Raw genomic sequence first — 21619 nt, forward strand, 5'->3', positions numbered from 1 at the left:
CCAGGAAGATAAGTCCCAATAACTTCTAGCTGCAAAAACCTGTGGGGAATTAAGTTTATGGAAGAAACTAGGCTGGAAACTGAAGCAGTTTCTTTAAAGAACCCACACATGGACTTAGTCAGATATACTCCCTCTTACCTCCAGCACCTGGGTAGCAGCTTGTAAGATGGCAGACAGAGAGGAACTGGAGTGTCTGGCATTACGGTGAGAGCAAGGAGACAGCTTTCTCTTAGTCACTCAGGGAGGCAGAGGCCATTTTCTCTTTTATGAGCACTCCACAGGGATAGCAGGAAGGTGCCATATCTGAGACTCCATCAACCTAGCTAATACTATTTGCCCCACCCTGGAGATCCTGAGAAACTGTCCCACCCAATTTGCAGGCCTACCCAAGGTGTTAACAATGACTTTTCCATGTGAATGACTGGACTTGGCTCATGCTTCACAACTTCCTAAATTCTATTGAACAAGCAATGGCCTGCCACCATGAGCCCCTAGTCCCTGTGTCTCTTGCTAAGTGGCTGCAGGCATGGAACTAACCTATATTCACACCTTGGCTTTGCTCAGGAATCTCTAAGCCTAGCACAAGTAGCAGTCATCACAAATTGCATTATAGTTCAGACATTGTGGTCCCAGGCAAACCACAGGTGGGGACTGACCTTGGCTTGCACTACCTAGGAAACCCCAGGGACTACGCACCCAGTGAACAGTTACAGATCACATTGGAGCACCATCACCTTGTCCCTGCGTACCTGATCCTCTGCAGAGGTTGGAGGTTGGTGGTCAGTGGTCACAACTTATCCTTGCAATTGACTTGCCTGGGGAAATTCCTCCCATTGATCTTCCAACTGCAACAAATGCACAACTGCAAGAGGAGGGTGTACTCAGCTAACGTGAAGGGTGCACTTCACCCAGTTTGGGTTATAGGGGAGGCTGTGCCACTGGGCCCTACAGGACACTGACTACATTAGGCCATGTCACCAAGACAGGAAGTCATAGCAACTTTACCTAGTACACATAAACACAGGGAGGTTGCCAAAAGGAGGGGACAAAGAAACATGGCCCAAATGAAAGCACCTATCAAAACTCCAGGAAAAGATCTAAACAAAATGGAGATAAGCAGTTATTCAGATGCAGAGTTCAAAACAATGGTTATGAGGGTGCTCAAGGAACTTAGCGAGCACCTCAATGGCATAAAAAAGATCCAGTCAGAAAGAAAAGACACTAATTGAAATAAAGAATAATTTACAGGGAAAAAAAAGTACAGTGAATGAAGCTGAGAATCAAGTAGATGATTTGGAACATAGGGAAGCAAAACAAAGCACAAGAAACAAACAAACAAAAAACAGAAGAAAAAAGGATCCAAAAAATGAGGATAGTGTAAGCAGCCTTTGGATAGCCTCAAGCATCCCAACATTCACATCATAGGGCTGTGGGAAGGGGAAGAGAAAACAAGAAATTGTAGGTGTATTTGGAAAATAATGAAATAAAAGTACCCTAATTTGGTGAGGAAAATAGAGATGCAAATCCAGGAAGCACAGAGAGTCCTAAATAAGAGTGTTTCAAAGAGGCCTACTCCAAGACACATAAAATGCCAAAGGTTAGCCCTAGCTGGTGTGGCTCAGTGGATTGAGTGCTGGCCTGCAAAACAAAGTTTGCCAGTTTGATTCTAAGTGAGAGTACATGCCTGGGTTGCAGGTCAGGTCCCCAGTTGGGGGCGTATGAGAACTAACTATACACTGGTGTTCTCTCACTTTATTTCTCTCTCCCCTCTCTCTAAAAATAAATAAGGTGAAATGCCAAAGTTTAAACATAAAGAGAGAATCTTAAAAACAGCAAGAGAAAAGCAGTTTCTTAGCTACAGGAGAGTTCCCATAAAACTGTCAGCTCATTTCTCAAACTTTGCAGGCTAGAAGGGATTGGAAAGAAATATTCAAAGTCATGGAAGGCAGGCATCTATAGCCATGATTGCTTTACCCAGCAAAGATGTCATTTAGAATTGAAGGGCAGATAATAAGCTTCCTAGATGAGAAAAAAACTAAAGGACTTCATGATGACCAAACCATTATTATATGAAGTGTTAATGGGACTTATTTAAGAAAAAGAAGGCCAACTCTATAAAGAATAAAATGGCAATAAATATTTATCAACAGTTGAATATAAAAAAACTAAGTAAACAAGAAGAACAGAGTCAGATTCATGTATATGGAAAGCATTTTGGTGGTTGCCAGATGGATTGGGTATGTGAGGGAATAGATGAAGTGGTGAGGGGAATGAGCAGTACTAAGTAGTACAAATATGCTCTTCTGGCCAAGATGGAGGTGTAGGTAGATACACTGTGCCTCCTCACAAAACCAAAAGGAGGACAATGACAAATTTAAAAACAATAAACAACCACAACTGCCAGAAAATCAAACAGTATGGAAGTCCAACAACCAAGGAGTTAAAGAAATACTCATCCAGACTGATAGGAAGGACAGAGACAAGCAGCCAAGGAAGAGAGGATTAGTGGCAAGACCGTAGCTGGATGACCTGGGCTAGTGAGGCAGTGGGTGGCAGAGTGGGCAGTCCCACATTTGCATGCTGATAAACTCCCACTGGTGAGTGGGGAGTAAGACAGACTACGCAGCCCAGAGTTTCAGTGCGGGGAAATAAAGCCTCAAAACCTTTGACTGAGAAAATCTGTGGGGGTTGAGGTGGCAGGAGAAACTCCCAGTCTCACAGGAGAGCTCATTGGAGAGACCAACAGGGTCCTAGAATGTACATAAACCCACCAACCTGGGAATCAGCACCAGAAGGGCTCAATTTGATTGTGGGTAGTGGAGGAAATGACTGATAGCCAGGAAGAGCTGAGCAAGTGCAATTGTTCCCTCTTGGACACCTACCCCACATACAGTGCCACAATGCAGCAAGATGGTTACCCCTGCCCTGGCAAACCCTAAGGCTCCACCCCTTACTACATAGCAGGTGTGCAGAGACAAAAATATATGGCCTAAATAAAAGAACAGATCAAAGCTCCAGAAAAAATAGAACTAAGCAATGAAGAGATAGCCAGCTTATCAGGTGCAGAGTTCAAAAACACTGGTAATTAGGATGCTCACAGAAATGGTTGAGTATGGTCACAAAATAGAGGAAAGAGTCAAGGCTATTAAAAGTGAAATAAATGAGAATGTACAGGAAACCAACAGTAAGGGGAAGGAAACCAGGACTCAAATCAATGGTTTGGACCAGAAGGAAGAAATACACATTCAACCAGAACAGAATGAAGAAACAAGAATTCAAAAAAGTGAGGAGAGGCTTAGGAACCTCCAGGACCACTTTAAATGTTCCAACATCTGAATCATCAGTGCCAGAAGCAGAAGGGGAAGAGCAAGAAATTGAAAACTTATTGAAGGAAATAATAAGTTTGAAAACATAATGAAGGAAAATATTTCTAATCTGGCAAAGGAAATAGACTTCCAGGAAGCTCACAGAGTTCCAAAAAAGTTAGACCCAAGGAAGCACACACCAAGGTACATCATAATTATATTAGCTAAGATTAAAGATAACGAGAAAATCTTAAAAGCAGCAAGAGAAAAGGAGACAGTTACCTACAAAGGAGTTCCCATAGGACTATCATCTGATTTCTCAAAAGAAACCTTGCAGGCAAGAAGGGACTGGAAAGAAGTATTCAAAGTCATGAAAGGCAAGGACCTACATCCAGGATTACTCTATCCAGCAAAGCTATCATTTAGAATGAAGGGCAGATAAAGTGCTTCTCAGATAAGGGCAAGTTCAAGGAGTTCATCATCACCAAGCCCTCATTATATGAAATGTTAAAGTGATTTATCTAAGAAAAAGAAGATTTAAAACTATGAACAGTAAAATGACAACAAACTCACAACTATCAACAGCTGAACCTAAAAAACAAAAATGAACTAAGCAAACAAGTAAAACAGGAACAGATTCACAGAAATGGAGATCACATGGAGGGATGGGGAGGGGGAAAATGGGGGGAAAACGTGTAGGGAATAAGTAGCATAAATGGTAGGTACTAAGTAGACAGGGAGAGGTTAAGAATAGTATAGGAAATGGAGAAGCCAAAAGACATATGTATGACCCATAGGCATGAACTAATGGGGGGGGCAGAATACTTACGGGAGGGGGGTGAGTTAAGTAAAGGGGGGGGGAAATGGGACAACTGTAATAGTATAATCAATAAAATATATTTAAAAATGAGAAGTACAAATAGGTAGTTACAAAATAGCCATGGGGATGTAAAACACAGTGTAGGAAATGGAGTATCCTAGGAACTTATACACTGGACCCGTGGATATTAGCAATAATGGCGGGGGGGATGCCCGAGAGAGTGGGGAGTGCTCGGTGGAGGGGGACAAAGGGAAAATTAGGGCCACTGTAATATCATAATCAATAAAATATAATTTAAACAAGAAGTGGTTGAAAGTTACTGATTGTTGTTACATTTCTTTCTTTCTTTATGGTTCTTATGTACTTATGGATTAAGTTGGCCTTTTTTTATTGCCCAGAATATCCATTTTATTTCATAATTTTGAAAAGATTTTATATCTTTATTTTTAGAGAAAGGGGAAGGGAGAGAGAAAGAAAGAGAGAGAAACATCAACATGTGGTTGCCTCTTGTGCACCCCTAGCTGTAGACTTGGCCTGCAATCCAGGCATGTACTCTGAGTAGGAACTGAACAAGCAACCCTTTAATTCAGAAGTAGGCATTCAATCCACTGAGCCACACCAGCCAAAGTTACTGCATAATTTTGATTCTTATAATTAAAGTATAACTGAACTTGGAGAACACAACCTGTGAATAAGTTTGAAACTTTACCTATTATGAAATGGAGAAATGCTTGCCTCAACATTAGTGAGTTAATGTATAATTGATACAAAATTTTCAGTTCTAATTGCTGCATTGCTTATTGATCCTAATCAACTACAAAGTAGAAAAGAAAGAAGGTGGCCTGAGCAGTTTTTCAGTTGCAGTCAATTCTTTAGTATGTGACAACCATTTGTATAAACAACTTTCATTGATTGTTATTTCTGTTTCTGATGGATAATCAGACAATTTTTCTTCCTACCCCACTTTTAGGAGACATATATGAAAGGGTTAGAGAGAGGTCTTATGTTTGAGTAGACAAGATAAGTATACGTGTTTTTTTTTTTAGTATTGTGATAATTGAATGATTTGATATAAAATTCAGTTATTTAAGATAAAGTATTAACTGTAGTAATATTTGTATGCAACATTGCTATAAGCACTTTGTATTTGTTATCTCATTAAGCTTCACAACAGCCATGTGACCTTTACAGATTGAGGAACTGAAGCAGAAACCTGAGGATTTCTGCTATTGATATAATATTTTTGGCAAGAATTATGGTAGTGTAAGAATAATATTGCTTCTTTCTTGCTTCTCCTCCCCAAACTCATTATTTTGTCATTTTTTTGCTGTGTAGGACAACTTTGTTAGAGTTCTTAGTTTTGAGAGATCAGAGTTAGTTTTCAAGGTAGGTTTTATATCCTTGGGAAATCCTTACATACTTTATATCTCTATCTTCCACATTTTGTAACATCTTCATTTTTTTAAAAGTTAGAGTTTAATGAGTTAAGTAGTTAGAAATTGTTCATACAGAGTAATTCTCAGTCCTCATCTTATTTCCCCTTCTCAGAGGTATCCATTCTCAATTCTTAGCTGTTTCATATTTTCCTGTGATTTTCAAGTAACATTTGAATTGATGTTACTGAGTTGTCAGTTTAGGACTTTGTTTATATGGTTTTCTGTGTTCTTATCACTAACTAAACTCAAGATTTCCTACTAACTGCCCAGATTTCCTATTTTCCTTCACATCATTTGTTTTGTCAGTGTCATCAAGTTGAAGTGCTTCCCAGGCAACGTGCTCCAATCTGGAGTGGTTTCTGTGTCCTCAGAATTCTTTTCCCCTGTGTTGGATCTTCTGTTTCTTCTTCCCTATGTCTTCCTCTTCTTGGTTTACTCCCACATTTTGTTGTAGAAAGGGTGAGTGGGAGGCAGATTATTTGATACCTTGCATTTACTTATTCATTTATTTTGGAGGGAGGGAGGGAAAGAGAGAAAGAGGGATGGAAAGAGATAGAGAAACATCGATATTTTGTTCTTCCACTTATTTATGCATTCATTGGTTGATTCTTCTATGTGCCTTGACTGGAGACCAAACCCTCAACCTCGGTGTAGAGGAATGATACTCTAACCAACTGAGCAACCCTGTGTGGGCAATATATTGCATTTCTGAAGATGCCTGTATTTTCCTCTTAACCTTGGTTAATAGTTTGACCTTTCTGTGTATAATTCAGATTGGGAATTGCTTTTCTTCAGAATTTTTATGATTTTACAGTTTCATCCAGTGTACACTGTGGCTGCTGAAAAGTTTAAAATCATTCTGATTTTTCATCTGTTGTTACCTATTTATTCATGTCTGGAAACTTGTACTATCTACTCTTGATTTCCTCTGTCTTGAAATTTCAAAAGATATGCTTTATTATGGATGTATTTTTAAAATTCATTATTTTGTGCATTCTGGGTTTTCAAACAGTAAACTTAACATTGCTTAATTCTGGGATATTTTCCAGAATTATTTCATTGATTTTTCTCCTCTGTGTTTTCTTTTCTGTTTTACAGATGTTGAGTTATCTTGACTAGACTTTCATTTTTCTTAGGTGTGGCCAGGATTGGAAGTTGATTCCAAAAGTTGATTGGAAGCTTTGAGTACATCATTGATACTCATTGACTATAGGTTCAGTGTAGGGTGACCTAACTTTGCCATTTATTAGGGAGTCCTTGATATCTGCTTTTCCTTTCTTTTCCCTTTCCAAAAAGACAAGAGTCTTTTAATCTCCTGACTGGTGTGCGCTAACTCATTCTCTGGGAGCTAAGTGAGGGAAGTATATATGTGTGTGTGTGTTTACTTAATCCCACTGGTTTCATTGACTCTTTCTTCCCACAATGTGCTTTCTGTTCCTCTGTTTAGGAATCCTCTTCAGAGAATTACCCTGTGTAATTTTGTCTTGTTGACAGACACCTAGTAAGCCATGTGTAATGGAAGAAATTTAGAGATGAAGCCATTTGTTTGGTGCAGTGGAAACAAAACTTATGAGACTGGTGCAAAAGGAAAGAGGCTTATTCAGGGAGAAAGGTGGACTACCATCTCAAAGACTATCCCTATTCCTGCTCAAGCCTGGGGTTCTTAACAGCGATAGGGAAGGTAGGGCTTTTTTTTTCTGTCCAATTATCTTGCTCGCTTTTCCCACCCTTGGGCCTTGTCCATTCATCTGGCTAGCTTTTGGCCCAATGGGGTGTAGAACCTACCCCTACCCCATCTTGGCCAATGGGGGATACTTTCTGGTACTCACTGACTGTCTGGGATAGTGGGAAGTGATGGGGCTACAGGACCCTCCATCAGGAAGCCTGGGGATGCCATAGCCCTCAGCCTACTTCCCCATTCTGGACATGGTACTGGCACATCCTGGGGAGCTGGTTGGAGTTTACAGGATACCCCAGATCCCAGTGTGCCTTCCTATGGTGCACTGCCTTCACAGCCCCTCCCTCTGAAGGAACCAGCCAGGCCTGCGCTTATAATGACAGCTGCAAATGGTAATTCTTTCTAAGTACTGCTGTTTTTGGAGGTACTATCTATTTCCAATTCTTGAGCCTTTTGAGAATTCTGTGGACTAATTCAGATTGGTTTTGGCTTTCCACATTGCAGATTTAGGATTCATCTTTCTTGGTTCTTGTGTTAGTTACCATATGCTTTTCAGTCTTCAACTTTAAAAAAAATTTATTCATTTATTTATTTTTAGAGAGTGGAGAAGGGTGGGGGAGAGAGAGGAAGAGAAACATCAATGTGTGATTGCCTCTCGGGTACCCTCTACTGGGGACCTGGCCTGCAACCCAAGCTTGTGCCCTGACTGGGAATCAAACTGATGGGTGACCCTTTGGTTCAAGGGCTGCTGCTCAAACCACTGGGTCACACCAGTCAGGGCCACAATTTTGTTTATGCCCTAAAAATACCTTCTTGGCATTTTAGCACAGTTTTGAGAAGGAATGAAATTAAATGTATGTTTAATCTTTTATTTTTACTTGGAATGTAGTTCTGGATTTTTTGTGTTTAAGCTTTCTTTTATTTATATATTTATTTCTTTTACTTGTGAAATAAATACAAAATTTGTTAATCATTTTAAAGTGTATGATTTAGCATCATTAAGTACATTCACAATGTTGTGCAACCGTCACCGCTATCTACAGTAGTTCCAGAACTTGCCCTGGCTGGCGTGACTCAGTAGATTGAGCACTGGCCAATCAGGGCACATGCCTGGGTTGCAGGCCAGGTCCCTGGTTGGGGGTGCATCAGAGGCAACCACACATTGTTGTTTCTCTTCCTCTCTTTCCCTCTCTCTTCGCTTCTCTCTAAAACTAAGTAAAATCTTTAAAAAACCCATAAATACTAATGCAAAAAAATTCACTAAAAAAAAAAGTTCCAGAACTTCATCATCATTCCAAAAAGAAAGCCTGTATCCATTAAGCAGTCATTCCCTATTCCTTCTTTTCCCCAGCCTCTGGCAACCACTGATCTGCTTTCTGTCTCCATGGATTTGTCTAGTCTGGATATTTTATCTAATGGAATCACACAATATGTGGTATTTGAGTCACATATTTTCACTTAGCATAATGTTTTTGAGTTCCATCTGTGATGTAGCACAACTCAGTACTCCTTATGGCTAATTTCCATTATGTGGTGATACTACATTTTGTTTATTCAATCACCAGTTGATGTACCTTTGAGTTATTTACACTTTTCAGCTATTGTAAATAGTATTCCTGTGAACATCTGTGTACAAATTTTTGTTTGAATACTTGTTTCAATTCTTTAAAAATTTTTTTGTTATACAAGTTTATTTGCATCAATGTGAGTTTATTTGAGTATACTGTGAAAGTACTTCATCATACCAAATTGTACAAATATGCCACAGGACAAGATCTCAAATGGATATGTACTTAAGAGTGAAATTGCTGTGGTAACTCTGTGTTTCACTTACTGAGGAAGTGTTCAACTGTTTTCCACAGCAGCTACCCCATTTTACATTTCCACCAGCAGTGCTCAAGAGTTTCAATTTCTCCACATCCTTGCCAGCATTTGTTATTTTCTTTGAAAATTTTTTATTAGAGCCATTCCAGTTGGTGTATACTTGTATCTCATTGTGGTTTTCATTCATATTTCCTTAGTGACTAATGACATTGAGCATCTTTTCATGCTCTTGTTGACCTCTGAATATCTCTTTTGGAGAAATGTCAACTGCTTTGCTCATTTTTAAATTGGATTGTTTGTCTTTTTGTTGTTCTGAGATTTCTTCATATATTCTAGATACTAGATAATCTTCAGATATAGGATTTGCAAATATAGTTCTTTCCCTCTAAGTATATTTTTCCCCTTGAATGCTTGTATATTCTATGGCTGTGGTGTAATATTGACAGAAATATTGTCATTCATGTTTACTACTCTGGTTATTTGGAAGGATGGTATTTTAGGTCCTTCTGAAAAAAGGAAACTTTTTAGATGGGGTGATTAGGGTATGCAGTTTTGAAGAGGTGATGTTTGAGCAGAGACCTTATGTACAGGGATGACTGAACCATCAAAAGTCTGGTGAGAGAATTCTGTTTCTTCTTCAGATGTACAGAGTTGTTAAGATAGTGTCATTCTCACCCTGAAAACCATTAGAAGCCAAATAAGGGTCATTTTTAAAAAATCTGTCAAAGAGCTGAGGACATAAGGAAACCTAAATGAACTAAACTGAAAAATGCTCTGAAACCTTCATAGCAGAGAAGAAACCCACAGCTGCCCTGGGATAGAACAACCCATAGAAGAGGGATTGGCTATAGATGGGGAAAGAAGAAACCAGCCAAACTTTCAACAGACTTGAAATTGCCATACTTGGGCTGGTCTGGCCAGCTAAAATCATGAATAACCCCAGTTCTCCCTCCACCAAAGAGCAAGTCTGCACTCACCATCCAGGTCTTATGTGTGAGTCTTTACTGAATGCTCAGAGAAAGTAAGCCACAAGCCTGACAGGGAAGTAGAGGTGACAGAGGTCATCCTTGAGGCACAGGAACTTCCCGCAAATGCACATCCACCATACGCGGAAAACAGGGTTGAAGAAGGGTGAAGGAGCAGAGCAGGACAGCTAACAGTAACATACCAGAGGCACTGGAGGCCTTCACTTATGGAAGGCTGCAACCAGGAAGGTGCTGGAGATGATCCCTACCCCACACTCTGTCATTCTGTGCATTTAATCACCAAGGATTGGGGACAGGGCAGGAGAGGTAAGAGAAACTCTTCCAATTCATTCCAGGCCTTCACATAATGTAGGGAGGTTGTCCTGCAAAAGGAAGGCTGGGAGGAGGGATGAAAGAGCACTGGAGGTATGGGGCTAGAAAGTGAAGAGAATTCTCTAGCAAATGAAAAACCTGTAAGTCATACTTAAAGCACAGAGAGAGCTCCAGTTTTTCTTTTTTTAAAAAAGTAAACTTAATTTGTTTAGAATAGTTTTATGTTTATAAGAAAATGGCAAAGATAGTACAGAGATCCCATATACCCTATATCTAGTTTCCCGCTATTAACGACTATATTAGTTTGCTGCATTTGTTATAAGTATTGAACTAATATTGTTACATTATTTTTAGCTGAAGTGCATACTTTATGCACATATCCTTTGTTTTTACCTAATGGCCTTTTCCTGTTTCAGGATCCCATCCAGAGTTCCACATGTCTCCTTAAGTTCCTCTTGGCTATGAGTTTCTCACACTTCCCTTGTTTTTGATGACTTTGATAGTTTTGAAGAGAATTGTTCAGGCAATTTATAGAATGTACCCCTATTGGTATTTTTCTCATGATTAGATTGGAGTTTTCAGTTTTTCAGGGGAAGACCACAGAGGTTAAGTGCCATTTTTAATATATTAAGAGTAGATTATCAACATGAATAATCAGTGTTGATGTTGACCTAGATCACCTGATCAGGATGGTATTTGTCAAGTTTCTCACCTGTAAAGTTGCTCTTGTTTCCTAATCCTCATCTCTGGTTATGTTTATTGATTTTAGAGAGAGATGGGGAGAGAGGGAGCAAGAGAAAGAGACAGAGACAGGGAGAGAAAGGGAAACATTGTTGTGAGAAAGAAACATTGATTGATTGCCTCACATACATGCCCCAACTGGTGATTGAACCCACAACCTAGGTAAGTCCCTGACAATTGAACCCACAACCTTTTGGTGTATGGAACAATGCTTCAACCAACTGAGCCACTTGGCCAGGACTAAAGTTACTCTTTTTTTCTCTCTTTCTATACTGTACTCTATGGAAGAAAGTCACTTATGTATAGCTCACACTTAAGGAGTGGGTAGTTATGTTCCCCCTCCTTGAAGGCAGAGTATCTACAAAATTATTTGAAGTTCTGTGTGGGAGATTTGTCTCCTCTTCCTCATGTGTTTTTATTTATTCAATCATTGTTCAAAGCAGTATTGACTCATGGGTATTTACTTTATATTTGAGGTTATAATACAATTACTATTTTATTTTGTTGGTGAAATGGTTGAAATTTGGTCATTCAGGGCTCTTTCAATAGGCTCCTGTGTATCTTTGACATACCCTCATTAGTGTGTGTGTGAGAGAGAGAGAGCACACTTGCTTACTTTTTTGTGCTACATAATGCTCAAAGTCCATTTTGTGTATTTCCTTCACCAATTGGCCATTTCTCCAAAGAGCCTTGGTTCTTTGTATTGGAGAATAGGGAAACCAAGATCTTGGTGCTAGATGTTCTTGATGCTACTGTGGTATTGTTGGTTGTAGGTTCTCTTAGCTTACAGTCAGAAGATATATATGTATATGCACAGATTAGTATATGCATGTACCTGTAAATATTTTTATGTCTATATTTTGCTAAATGTGAATTCTTGCTGAGGTATTCAACTCTAATCCATTACCACATAAATCATTATGACTTTTTCCCCTTGCTTATCTGTAAACTCCTATTTCAATAATGAGAAAGCTGTCTCACACCATCTGCCATCTATTTACTTAATTATTTAGTTCCAGTATACATGTAAAGTACTCCCACAGTTTTGAAAACTGGTAATTTAGCTGTGAAGCACAGGCAGATCTCTAGAATCCTACCTGGGCTCAGATCCCAGACCCTGCTAAAGTGAAAGTCCTGATTTCCATCCTCAAAATATTTGAATCCAGTGATGAACTGCATCAAGTTCAAGCTGCATCAAAGTCCAGACCCAGTTTAATTACAGATGAGATTGATTTAGACCCCATTCTAGTGGTCTGTCAGAAGGGTCCTATCTATTTATAGGAGTGAAGTATTACTTATTTCAGTTGCTAAGGTATTTTTGTAGAAAATGTTGGCTAATAATAAATAAATTAACAAGATGAAAGAAAATGTGACCAAAGGTCAAGAGAGGAAGCAATTAGTAGAGGAAGAGCCAAAGGTAATACAGATAGTAGAATTATCAGTCGGGGATTTAAAGATAGCAATGAAAATACGCAAATCTAATAGTAAAGTGGACAAAATGAATGAAAAGATGGGATTTTTAGTAGAATCATGGAAACTATACCAAAGAATCAAATTGAAGTTTTATAAATGAAAAATACAATATTGGAAACGAAGAAAGTATTACATAGGCTTAACAGCTTCTTAACATGTCAAGAAAAGATCAATGAATGTGAAGAAAGGTTGATAGAACATATTTAAATTGATAAACATTACAAAGTATAGGGGAGAGTTAGATAAGAGCTACCAGATTTGTGGGATAATAGTAAATAGTCTAACATCCATGTAATTATATATACAGGAAAAAATGTGGCTGAAGCCATGTTTGAGGATACAGTAGTTAAGAACTTGTAAAATTGATAAACTCACAAATTCAGGAAGTTCAACAAGCCCCAAGCACATTAAATGCAAAACAAAATAAAAACAAACCAACAAATAAAAAATCTCAGACCTAGGACAAATCATTATCAAACTGCTGAAAACTAAAGAGCAAACTTACAAGTGACAGAAGAACACATTCAATACGTGGGACTAACAATTTGAATTAAGGCTAACTTTTTACCAGAAAAAAAAATAGATGCTTAGAGACAATGGAATGACATTTATAAAATTAATGAAAGAAAAAACACCACCCTGGCTAGTGTTGCTCACTTTGTTGGAATGTTATCTCATAACCAGAAGGTTGTGGGTTTGATGCCTGGTCCAGGTGCAGTGGGAAGCAACTGACTGATGTTTCTCTCTCTTCCTCTAAAAAAATAAAAATAATGTCCTCTGGTGAGGATAAAAAAGAGGAAAACCTCACCAAACTAGAATTCCATATCCAGCAGAAATAGCTTTAATAAAAACAAAACATATTTTTAGACAGATTAAAAAATGAAGAATTTGTTTTTAACAGACCTGGACTTCCAAGAAATGCTAAAAAATGTTTCATGAGCTAAAGACAAAAGAAACCATGTTTGGAGATCAGGGAGAGAATAAATGAGGACAAGAGGGAGATACTGCAGAGTCTGAAGGACATGAAGTGAGACTGTTCCAGAAGCTGGAGAAGGTGAAGAAGAATTGAGAAAGCGCAGATGTGGCTCTGAAGGCAGCCTAGGCAGAGACTGAGACACTGGACCAACAGGAAAGGCAGTACCATAGGGACTACAGTGAACTGCAGTGGCAATAATTGGAACTGCATGGTGAACTAAGGAATGTGGAAAACTGGCTGTGGTACATTGAGACCCAGTTAACCTGACTGAAGAAAACTAACACCTTCAGGTCAGCATTTGAGATCTGCCATGATGACCCCTTGACCATCATCAGTAACTTCAGATTGGGCTGCCTCCCTACTGTTCCCTTGTGCTAGAATAAGATTAATGCAGCCTGGGGGCTCACAACCTTTCTGCTACTAACACAGTTGGTCTGGAGTTTCAGAGATATCACCTCATACCCTGTGGCATTTCTATCTGAAGTCTTTAACAGAGGACCCAATTGAGCTGCTCTTGTTCTATAACAGGAGGCAGAATGCTCTTTTGTATGAGAAGTTTAACCAGGCAATGATGACTTTCCTGTACTGCATGCAGAAGTTCAAGGAAGAAGCCAAGGAAGGTGGAAAAAGGCTTGATAGAAGATCTTGGAGCCAGTGGTGAATTCTATTTTATCAGAACCTACTTGAATACATAGGAGTGGTGGTACAAAGGGTGTGAGACTCATGCTTACAAATTTTATGTATATCTCAATTGGTCTCCTTAAGGTATTGTCAAAATTAACTTTTTTTCTATGATGAAGAAGGATAGTTTTAATATCATTTCTATTTTAATTACAGTTGATGTACATTATTATATTAGTTTCGAGTGTACACTACACTGATTGTACATTACATAACTACTAAGTAATCATCCTGATGAATATTCACCCACCTGACACCATACATAGTTGTTATAATATTACAAACTGTATTCTCTATGCTGTACTTTACACCGCCATGACTATTCTGTGACAACCAATTTGTACTTAATAATCCCTTCACCTTTTTCACCCATAGCCCCCAATCTCCCTACCACCTGGCAACCATCAAAATGTTCTCTGTATCTATGATTCTGTTTCTGTTCTCTTTGTTCATTTATTTTGGTTTTTTTTAGATTTAGTTGTTGATAAATATGTATTTATTGCCATTTTATTGTTCATATTTTTTATTTTCTTAAAGACCCTTTAACGTTTCATATAATACTGGCTAAGTGGTGATGAACTCCTTAAGCTTTTTCTTGTCTGGGAAGCTCTATCTGTCCCCAGTTGGGGATGTGGATGTGGAAACCTATTGATGTTTCTCTCCCTCTCTTTCTCCCTCCCTTTCCCTTCTCTAAAAATAAATAAATCTTTTAAAAAAAGAAAACCCCGTGGAATCTACAAAAAACAAATTCTCATAAGTGAATTTAGCAAAGTCAATATGCAAAAATCATTTGTACTTCTTTATACAAGCAATAAACAATTTGAAAACAGAAATAAAACCTATCATTTCCAAGTATTAAAAAATACATTAAGTGCCCTGGCTGATGTTGTTCAGTGGGTTGAGCACTGGCCTGTGAACTGAAAGATTGAGAGTTTGATTCCCAATCAGGACAGGTGCTTAGGTCTCAGTTCAGGTCCCTGGTTAGGGGCGTGCAAGAGGCAACTGATTGATGTATCTCTCGAACATTGAGGTTTCTCTTCCTCTCTTTCTGTCTCTCAAAATAAATAAATAAATAAATAAATAAAATCTTTAAAAATACATCAAATACCTATGAATAAATCTAACTAAGGCTGTGCTCTCAACATGGAAAGGTACAGAATGTTGCTTATGTAAGTTAAAAAAAAACTTAGATGAATGGTTATATACCATGTTCATGGGTTTGAAGACTCAGCATTGTTAAGATAGAATTCTCTTCAAACTGATGTGTAGATTCATTAACATCCTAGTAGGCATTTTTGGAACAAACAGAACAACTGATTCTATGAACTTACTGAAATGCAAAGCACTTAAGCATAGCCATAAAGCAGCGCAGGGGGAGAAAGAACAAACGCATGGACATGGACAACAGTGTGGTGATTGCAGTGGGTAGGGTGGTGGGTAGAAATGGAAGGGGTCACAGTGGGGATAAATGGTAATGGAAAAGATACAATAAAAAAGGAATAGACAAAATAATTTGGAAAAACAGAGTTGGAGACCTTTTGTTTCCTGATATCAGGATTTTCCATAAAGCTACAGTAATCAAGATAGTATAGTGTATTGCATAAGGATAGACATATGTAGATCAGTAGTATATAATAAAGAGCTCAGAAATGGACTTACATTTTTCTACCTAAGTGTCAAACAATCCAGTGGGAGAAAGACAAACATTGCTGCTACATGATATCTATAAGGAAAACAACTACTACCTCAACTCCATATGCAGAAACAAATTTGCAATGATTGATATATATATAATGCAAAAGCAAAAACCATACAATTTCTATATTATCTCTTACTTTATGACAAATTGTCAATACTTAGTGGCTTGAAGCAACAAACATTTATTACATTATAGCTACCCTGTGTCTGGATCTCAGGAGGAACTTAGGTAGGTAATTCTGGTGCATAGTCTCTCATGTGGTTGTAGTCAAGAATTAGCAAGAGGTGCAATCATCTGATGGCTTGGTTGCAGCTGGAGAATCCCCAGAAACATCAGCTCTTCACTGGCTGTTGACAGGAGCCAAGTGAGCCTGTCACTAGGGCTGCCTGAGTGTCCTCATAATGGCAGTTGTCTTCCCTTAGAGTGAGTGATCCAAGAGTGAGCACAAGGAGGAAGGTCCTTTGTCTTTATTGCAAAGTCTTGGGAGTCACATGCCATCACTTCCACCATATTTTATTCATTACTTCAGCCCACATTTAGGAGTAGAGGAATTAAGTCTCACCTCATAAAGGGAGGAGTATCAAAGAATTTGCAGACACATTTAAAACCTCCATACCTTCTGGAAAAAAGAAAGAAAAAGGATCTAGTAACCTGATATCTTTATGAAGTATTCAAAGATTTCTTGGTTAAGACACTAAGAGAAAAAAGATACATAAAAGAAAAAAATAATAAATTGGACCTTATCTAAATTAACATTATTGTACTTTAAAAGAAACCACTAAGAAAATGAGCAGGTAAGTATAGAGAGGGAAAACAATATTTCCAGCATATTTGTTTGTCAAATGACTTGTATCTAGTGTATTTAAAGAACTGCAATTACTCAATAGCAAAATGAGGAAAAGAGGCATAACCTGCTAATGTAATGAGACAAAGACTTGAACGGACATTTGCCAAAAGAAGCTATACTGTCTCACAGCCAGACTTATTTCACTCAGCATAATGCTCTCCAGTTCAACCCATGCAGTTGCAAAGGGTAGTAGCTCCTTCTTTCTCACTGCTACGTAGAATTCCATTGTGTAAATGTACTATAATCAACAGAAGAAAACAGCACACAAAGTATAACCAGAGACATTGAAATTAAGAACAATCTAACAATAGCCAGAGGGGAGGAGGGAGGGGACCGTGGGGAGAAGGGTTTTCAGGAACTACTATAAAGGACACATGGACAAAACCAAGGGGAAGGGTGGAAGCAAGGGAGGGAGGTGGGTTTGGCTGGAGTGGGGGGAGTGGTGGGGAGAAAATGCAGACAACTGTAATTGAACAAGAATAAAGTAATTTTTAAAAAGAGAGGCTATACTGATGGCCAGTACACATTAGCAAAGGTACTAAACTTCACTTAGCAGGGAAATGTGAAGTCAACTCAGAGTGAGATACCATTTAACACTCTCTAGAATGACTAACAAGAGAAAGACTGAAGTTACAAAATGGGGATAATGTGATGCAAGTAGAACTCACATTGCTGGTGGGTAAGCAAAATGGTACAGGTACTTTGGAGGACTAATTGGCAGTTTCTAATGAAGTTAAACATATCCTGTGACTTGGCAATTCTACTTGTAGACATTTAATGAAGAGAAATGAAAACATGCACAAAATTATGAATTCAAGAATATTCATAGTAGTGTTATTCACAATAGCCAAAAATTGGAAACAAATGAAATGTCCATTTATAGGAAAAATTGATTGAAAAATTGTGACATATTTACAGTACTCACAGCCAATACAACCAACAGCACAGATGAATCTCAAAACCATTGTGTCAAAAGAAACTAGATGTAAATGAGCATTTTACTGTATTGTTCATATAAAGTCCAAGAAAAAAAAGCAAAACTCTTCCAAAGTGATAGCAATCAGAAAATAATTGTTGGTTGGACGGGGAGAGAACCTGTTTAGAAAGAGACAGAGAACTTCCTAAATAATTGTTGGTTGGACGGGGAGAGAACCTGTTTAGAAAGAGAACTTCCTAAGGTCCATGGAAATTACCTGTATCTTGGGTGATGCTTACATGAGTGTAGACAATTATTGGTAGTCATTGAACAGAGCTCTTAAGAACTGTGCATATTATTGAATGTTTAATTATATCTCAATGTGTATTTTATTTTTTAAAGGTTTTTAAATTTATTTTAAAGGGGAAGGGAGGGACAAAGAGTGGGAGAGGAACATCAATGTGTAGTTGCCTCTCAAAAGCCCCTTACCAAAGGGTCACTACCAGTTGGATTCCTAGTCAGGGCACCCAGGCATATGCCCTGACTAGGAATCCAACTGGTAGTGACCCTTTGGTTCACAGACTAGCACTCAGTCCACTGAGCCACAGCAGCCAGGGCTATATCTCAAAATTCAAAAACTGGTAAACAAGGACCTAGGGAAAGAATATTTAAGGCTGAAAGAACAATACCTGTGCCATGGTGCTGAGGTATACTTGGGGATACTAAAGGTGAAAGAAAGAAAGTGGTAAGGTTTAGGTCAGTAAGGTAGCTCTGTCAATCTGCAGTTTGTTTAATTCCTGAACTTGCTAAGCAACAGGATTTTATATTGAATATTTAATTTTTGGAAGCTCAGTATGTCATTGCCAAGTGATTAAAAGCGAAAGAAAGAGAAAGGGAGGGAGGGAGGAAGAAGAATGTATCAGGTATGAAGGAAGCAAGGGGTTTAAAAGAGAGATGTTCTCCTAAAAGCCATTTATTATTCACCGCTTTATTAAGTATATAGTGAACTTTTCTAGTAATTCTTTGATAATGATGGCCCTTTATATTGAATTTTTGTGTTTTTCATACTTCTCTAGATAAGTCAGTGCTTATTGTGTATCTTATGAGTCAACGGCAGGCATCTAATTTGAATTCTAGCTCCACAACAGTGCAAAGACAGAAAACCAGAGAGGCAGTATGGTACCATGGTTAAGAACTTAGGCTCTGTAGTTTGCTTTTCTGCATTTTAGTCTTGCTCCACTACCTGCAGACTATGTGACTTGGGCAATTGCCTTAACTTCTGTAAACCTCAGGTTTTTTACCTGGCAGGAGGGGAAGAACGGAAACCAGTTTGAACCAGAAAAGTAACAGATGAAGGTGGAGAAAACTGGTCAGATTCTGAGCGAATTTTAAGGTTGATCTGAAAAGATTGATAACAAATTGGAAGTATGAAAAAAATCAATCAGTGAGGATGTCTGATGAATTGGAAGGAAGGAATTGGCATTTGTTGAGAGGAATATAACTTTACAAAGGAATGTCAGGACTTAGTTGCCTTTTTCTCCCCTTGATATCCTTTGTTTTGTTTTTCATCTTTTTTTAGGATGTAGATGGAGATGAGAGTAAGAAGAGAGGTTGGTAGACAGACCCTTGGAACCCTCCTTAATGCTTATGAGATCATGATTGATAGTTTGGTCCTTATGATATTACATGGTATGGGGAAGAGGAAGTGAAGTGTTGTACTTTAGGATTTCTTATTCCACCTTTTTTAGAAAGGGTGAGCCTTGGGCAAGTTGACATTTCACTATCTGAGACATTTTGTAGGAAAATGGGATCCAAGAGGCTTTATGCCAATAGCCACAGCTTTATTATCCAGAACCTGACAGTCAAACTCTGTTTTATTCCTTTTAGTTGCCAAACAGCTTAATACTTTATTTCTATGTCATTTATTCTTATCTTTGTTGTGAGAGTCCCAAATATATGTTAAGATTTGAGGTACAATTCAACCTAATTGCATTTACTATTTTAAAATTTTGTAGGGAAACCGAACAGTTTTTTCCTTTAACTCTTACATTGTCCCTGTTACTGATAAATGTTATTGATAAAATGTATTGGAAGACACACTTTTTACTAATAGAACATTTATTCATGTATTTATATGGTTCTTAACTAGGGTGACTATAGAATTTATCTCCAAACCTAGACACTTTTGAGAATGAAAAGGGAAACTGACTATACAGGATACCAGATTACATACTTAAACTAGAACTGTTCTGAGCAAATCAGAATGTATGGTTACCCTGTTCTTAAAGCAAAAAAAGCAGCTACATTAAGGTTCAGTTCCTGTTTAAATGCTTGGACTTTACTAGGAGGAGACAAATGCCTCAAATAGGAGGTGGGAGGGAGAAATTCCCACTGTACTGCAAGCAGGACTAAGAGGTTCACGGCAATGTATTACCTCACGTGGTGATGAGAACATGATTATAGGTATCTCACTTGAAAACCACACTATTGCACCCTGGCTGGTGTGGCTCAGTGGATTGACCCCTGGCCTCTGAACCAAAGGGTCACCAGTTTGATTCCTAGTCAGTCCACATGCCTGGGTTGTGGGCAAGGTCCCTAGTAGGGGGGAACCACACATTGATGTTTCTCCCCTTCCTTTTGTCTAAAAATAAATAAATAAAGTATTTTCATAAGTCACATAAAATGTGGCAGTGTTCTATCATTTTAGGTAGGAAATTTAGTATAATTTAGTAAATATTAGTAATTTTTTTTTAATTTTGAGGACTTTTTTTAAAGCTGGGGACAGTGAAACAAGAAAGGGCTTAGGATAGAAGAAGTAATGAGAGAGACTAGGCAGGTCTGCTTTGGTTTTCTGAGGAGTAAGTCACAGTAACAGAAGTGAGTCACTGTAGGGCTGCTGTTAGCTCAGTGCTAATCAGAGAAAACGGGGCCTTGAGGACAGATTCAGGGTGTTAGCCTGGGATAAGCTGCTGCTGCCTATTTCTCCCTTGGTTACAAGTCTCATGGGGTCTATTAGAGTTTAGGAGATGCTCACCTAGGAGGGAAGAAAGGTGTGGGTATGCTCCTGAGAGGGAAAGTGCCACTATTAGTAATTCTTTTTTAATTATGTTGTCTTTTTAAATTATATTTCATTGATTAGCTATTGCAGTTGTCCCATTTTTTTTTCCTTTGCTCTCACCCCAACTCAACACCTCTCACTCCTTCAGGCAGCCCCCACACTTTTGTTCATGTCCATGGATTGTGCATATAAGTTCTTTTGACTTCTCCATTTCCTATACTGTACTTTGCATCTTCATGACTATCCTGTAACTACCAATTTGTGCTTTTTAATCACTTAGCCTTTTCACCTATCCCTCCAACTCCTCCCCCACTGCAGTCTGGCTGCCAAACTGTTCTCCATATCTGTCATTCTGTTTCTGTTCTGCTTGTTTGCTTAGTTTGTTTTTTAGATTCAGTTTTTGATCATTGCTTGTTTGCTTGTTTGCTTAGTTTGTTTTTTAGATTCAGTTTGGCAATGATCAAAAACCGAATCTAAAAAACAAACTAAGCAAACAAGCAATGATCAAAAACTGAACCTAAAAATGTATTGATATGTATCAATATGTATTGATAGATATGTATTTATTGTCATTTTATTGTTCATAATTTTGATCTTTTTCTTAAATAGGTCTCTTTAAATTTCATATAATAAAGGGTTAGTGATGATGAACTCCTTTATCTTTTTCTTTTCTGGGAAGCTCTTTATCAGCCCTTCCATTCTAAAAGATAGCTTTGTTGGATGAGTAATCTTGGTAGTAATCTTCCTTTTCATCACTTTGATTATTCTTTACCAACCCTTTCTAGCCTGCAAAGTTTCTTTTAAAAAATCAGCTCACAGACTTATGGGAACTTCCTTGTAGGTAACTATCTGCCTTTTCTCGTGATG

At 38.2% G+C, this 21619-nt stretch overlaps 1 protein-coding gene and 1 pseudogene across 3 annotated transcripts in view; both read left to right on the top strand.

The window, feature by feature from the left end:
* SHLD2 (shieldin complex subunit 2) overlaps positions 1 to 21619 on the top strand; it is a 160122-nt gene that overhangs the window by 39207 nt on the left and 99296 nt on the right. The gene's annotated exons all lie outside the window — the stretch shown is intronic.
* Positions 12460 to 19312, top strand: LOC118989580 (beclin-2-like; annotated as a pseudogene).

Source organism: Sturnira hondurensis, unplaced genomic scaffold (genome assembly GCF_014824575.4).
Source record: "Sturnira hondurensis isolate 20B ecotype Veracruz unplaced genomic scaffold, ASM1482457v3 Scaffold0006496, whole genome shotgun sequence".
NCBI lineage: Eukaryota > Metazoa > Chordata > Mammalia > Chiroptera > Phyllostomidae > Sturnira > Sturnira hondurensis.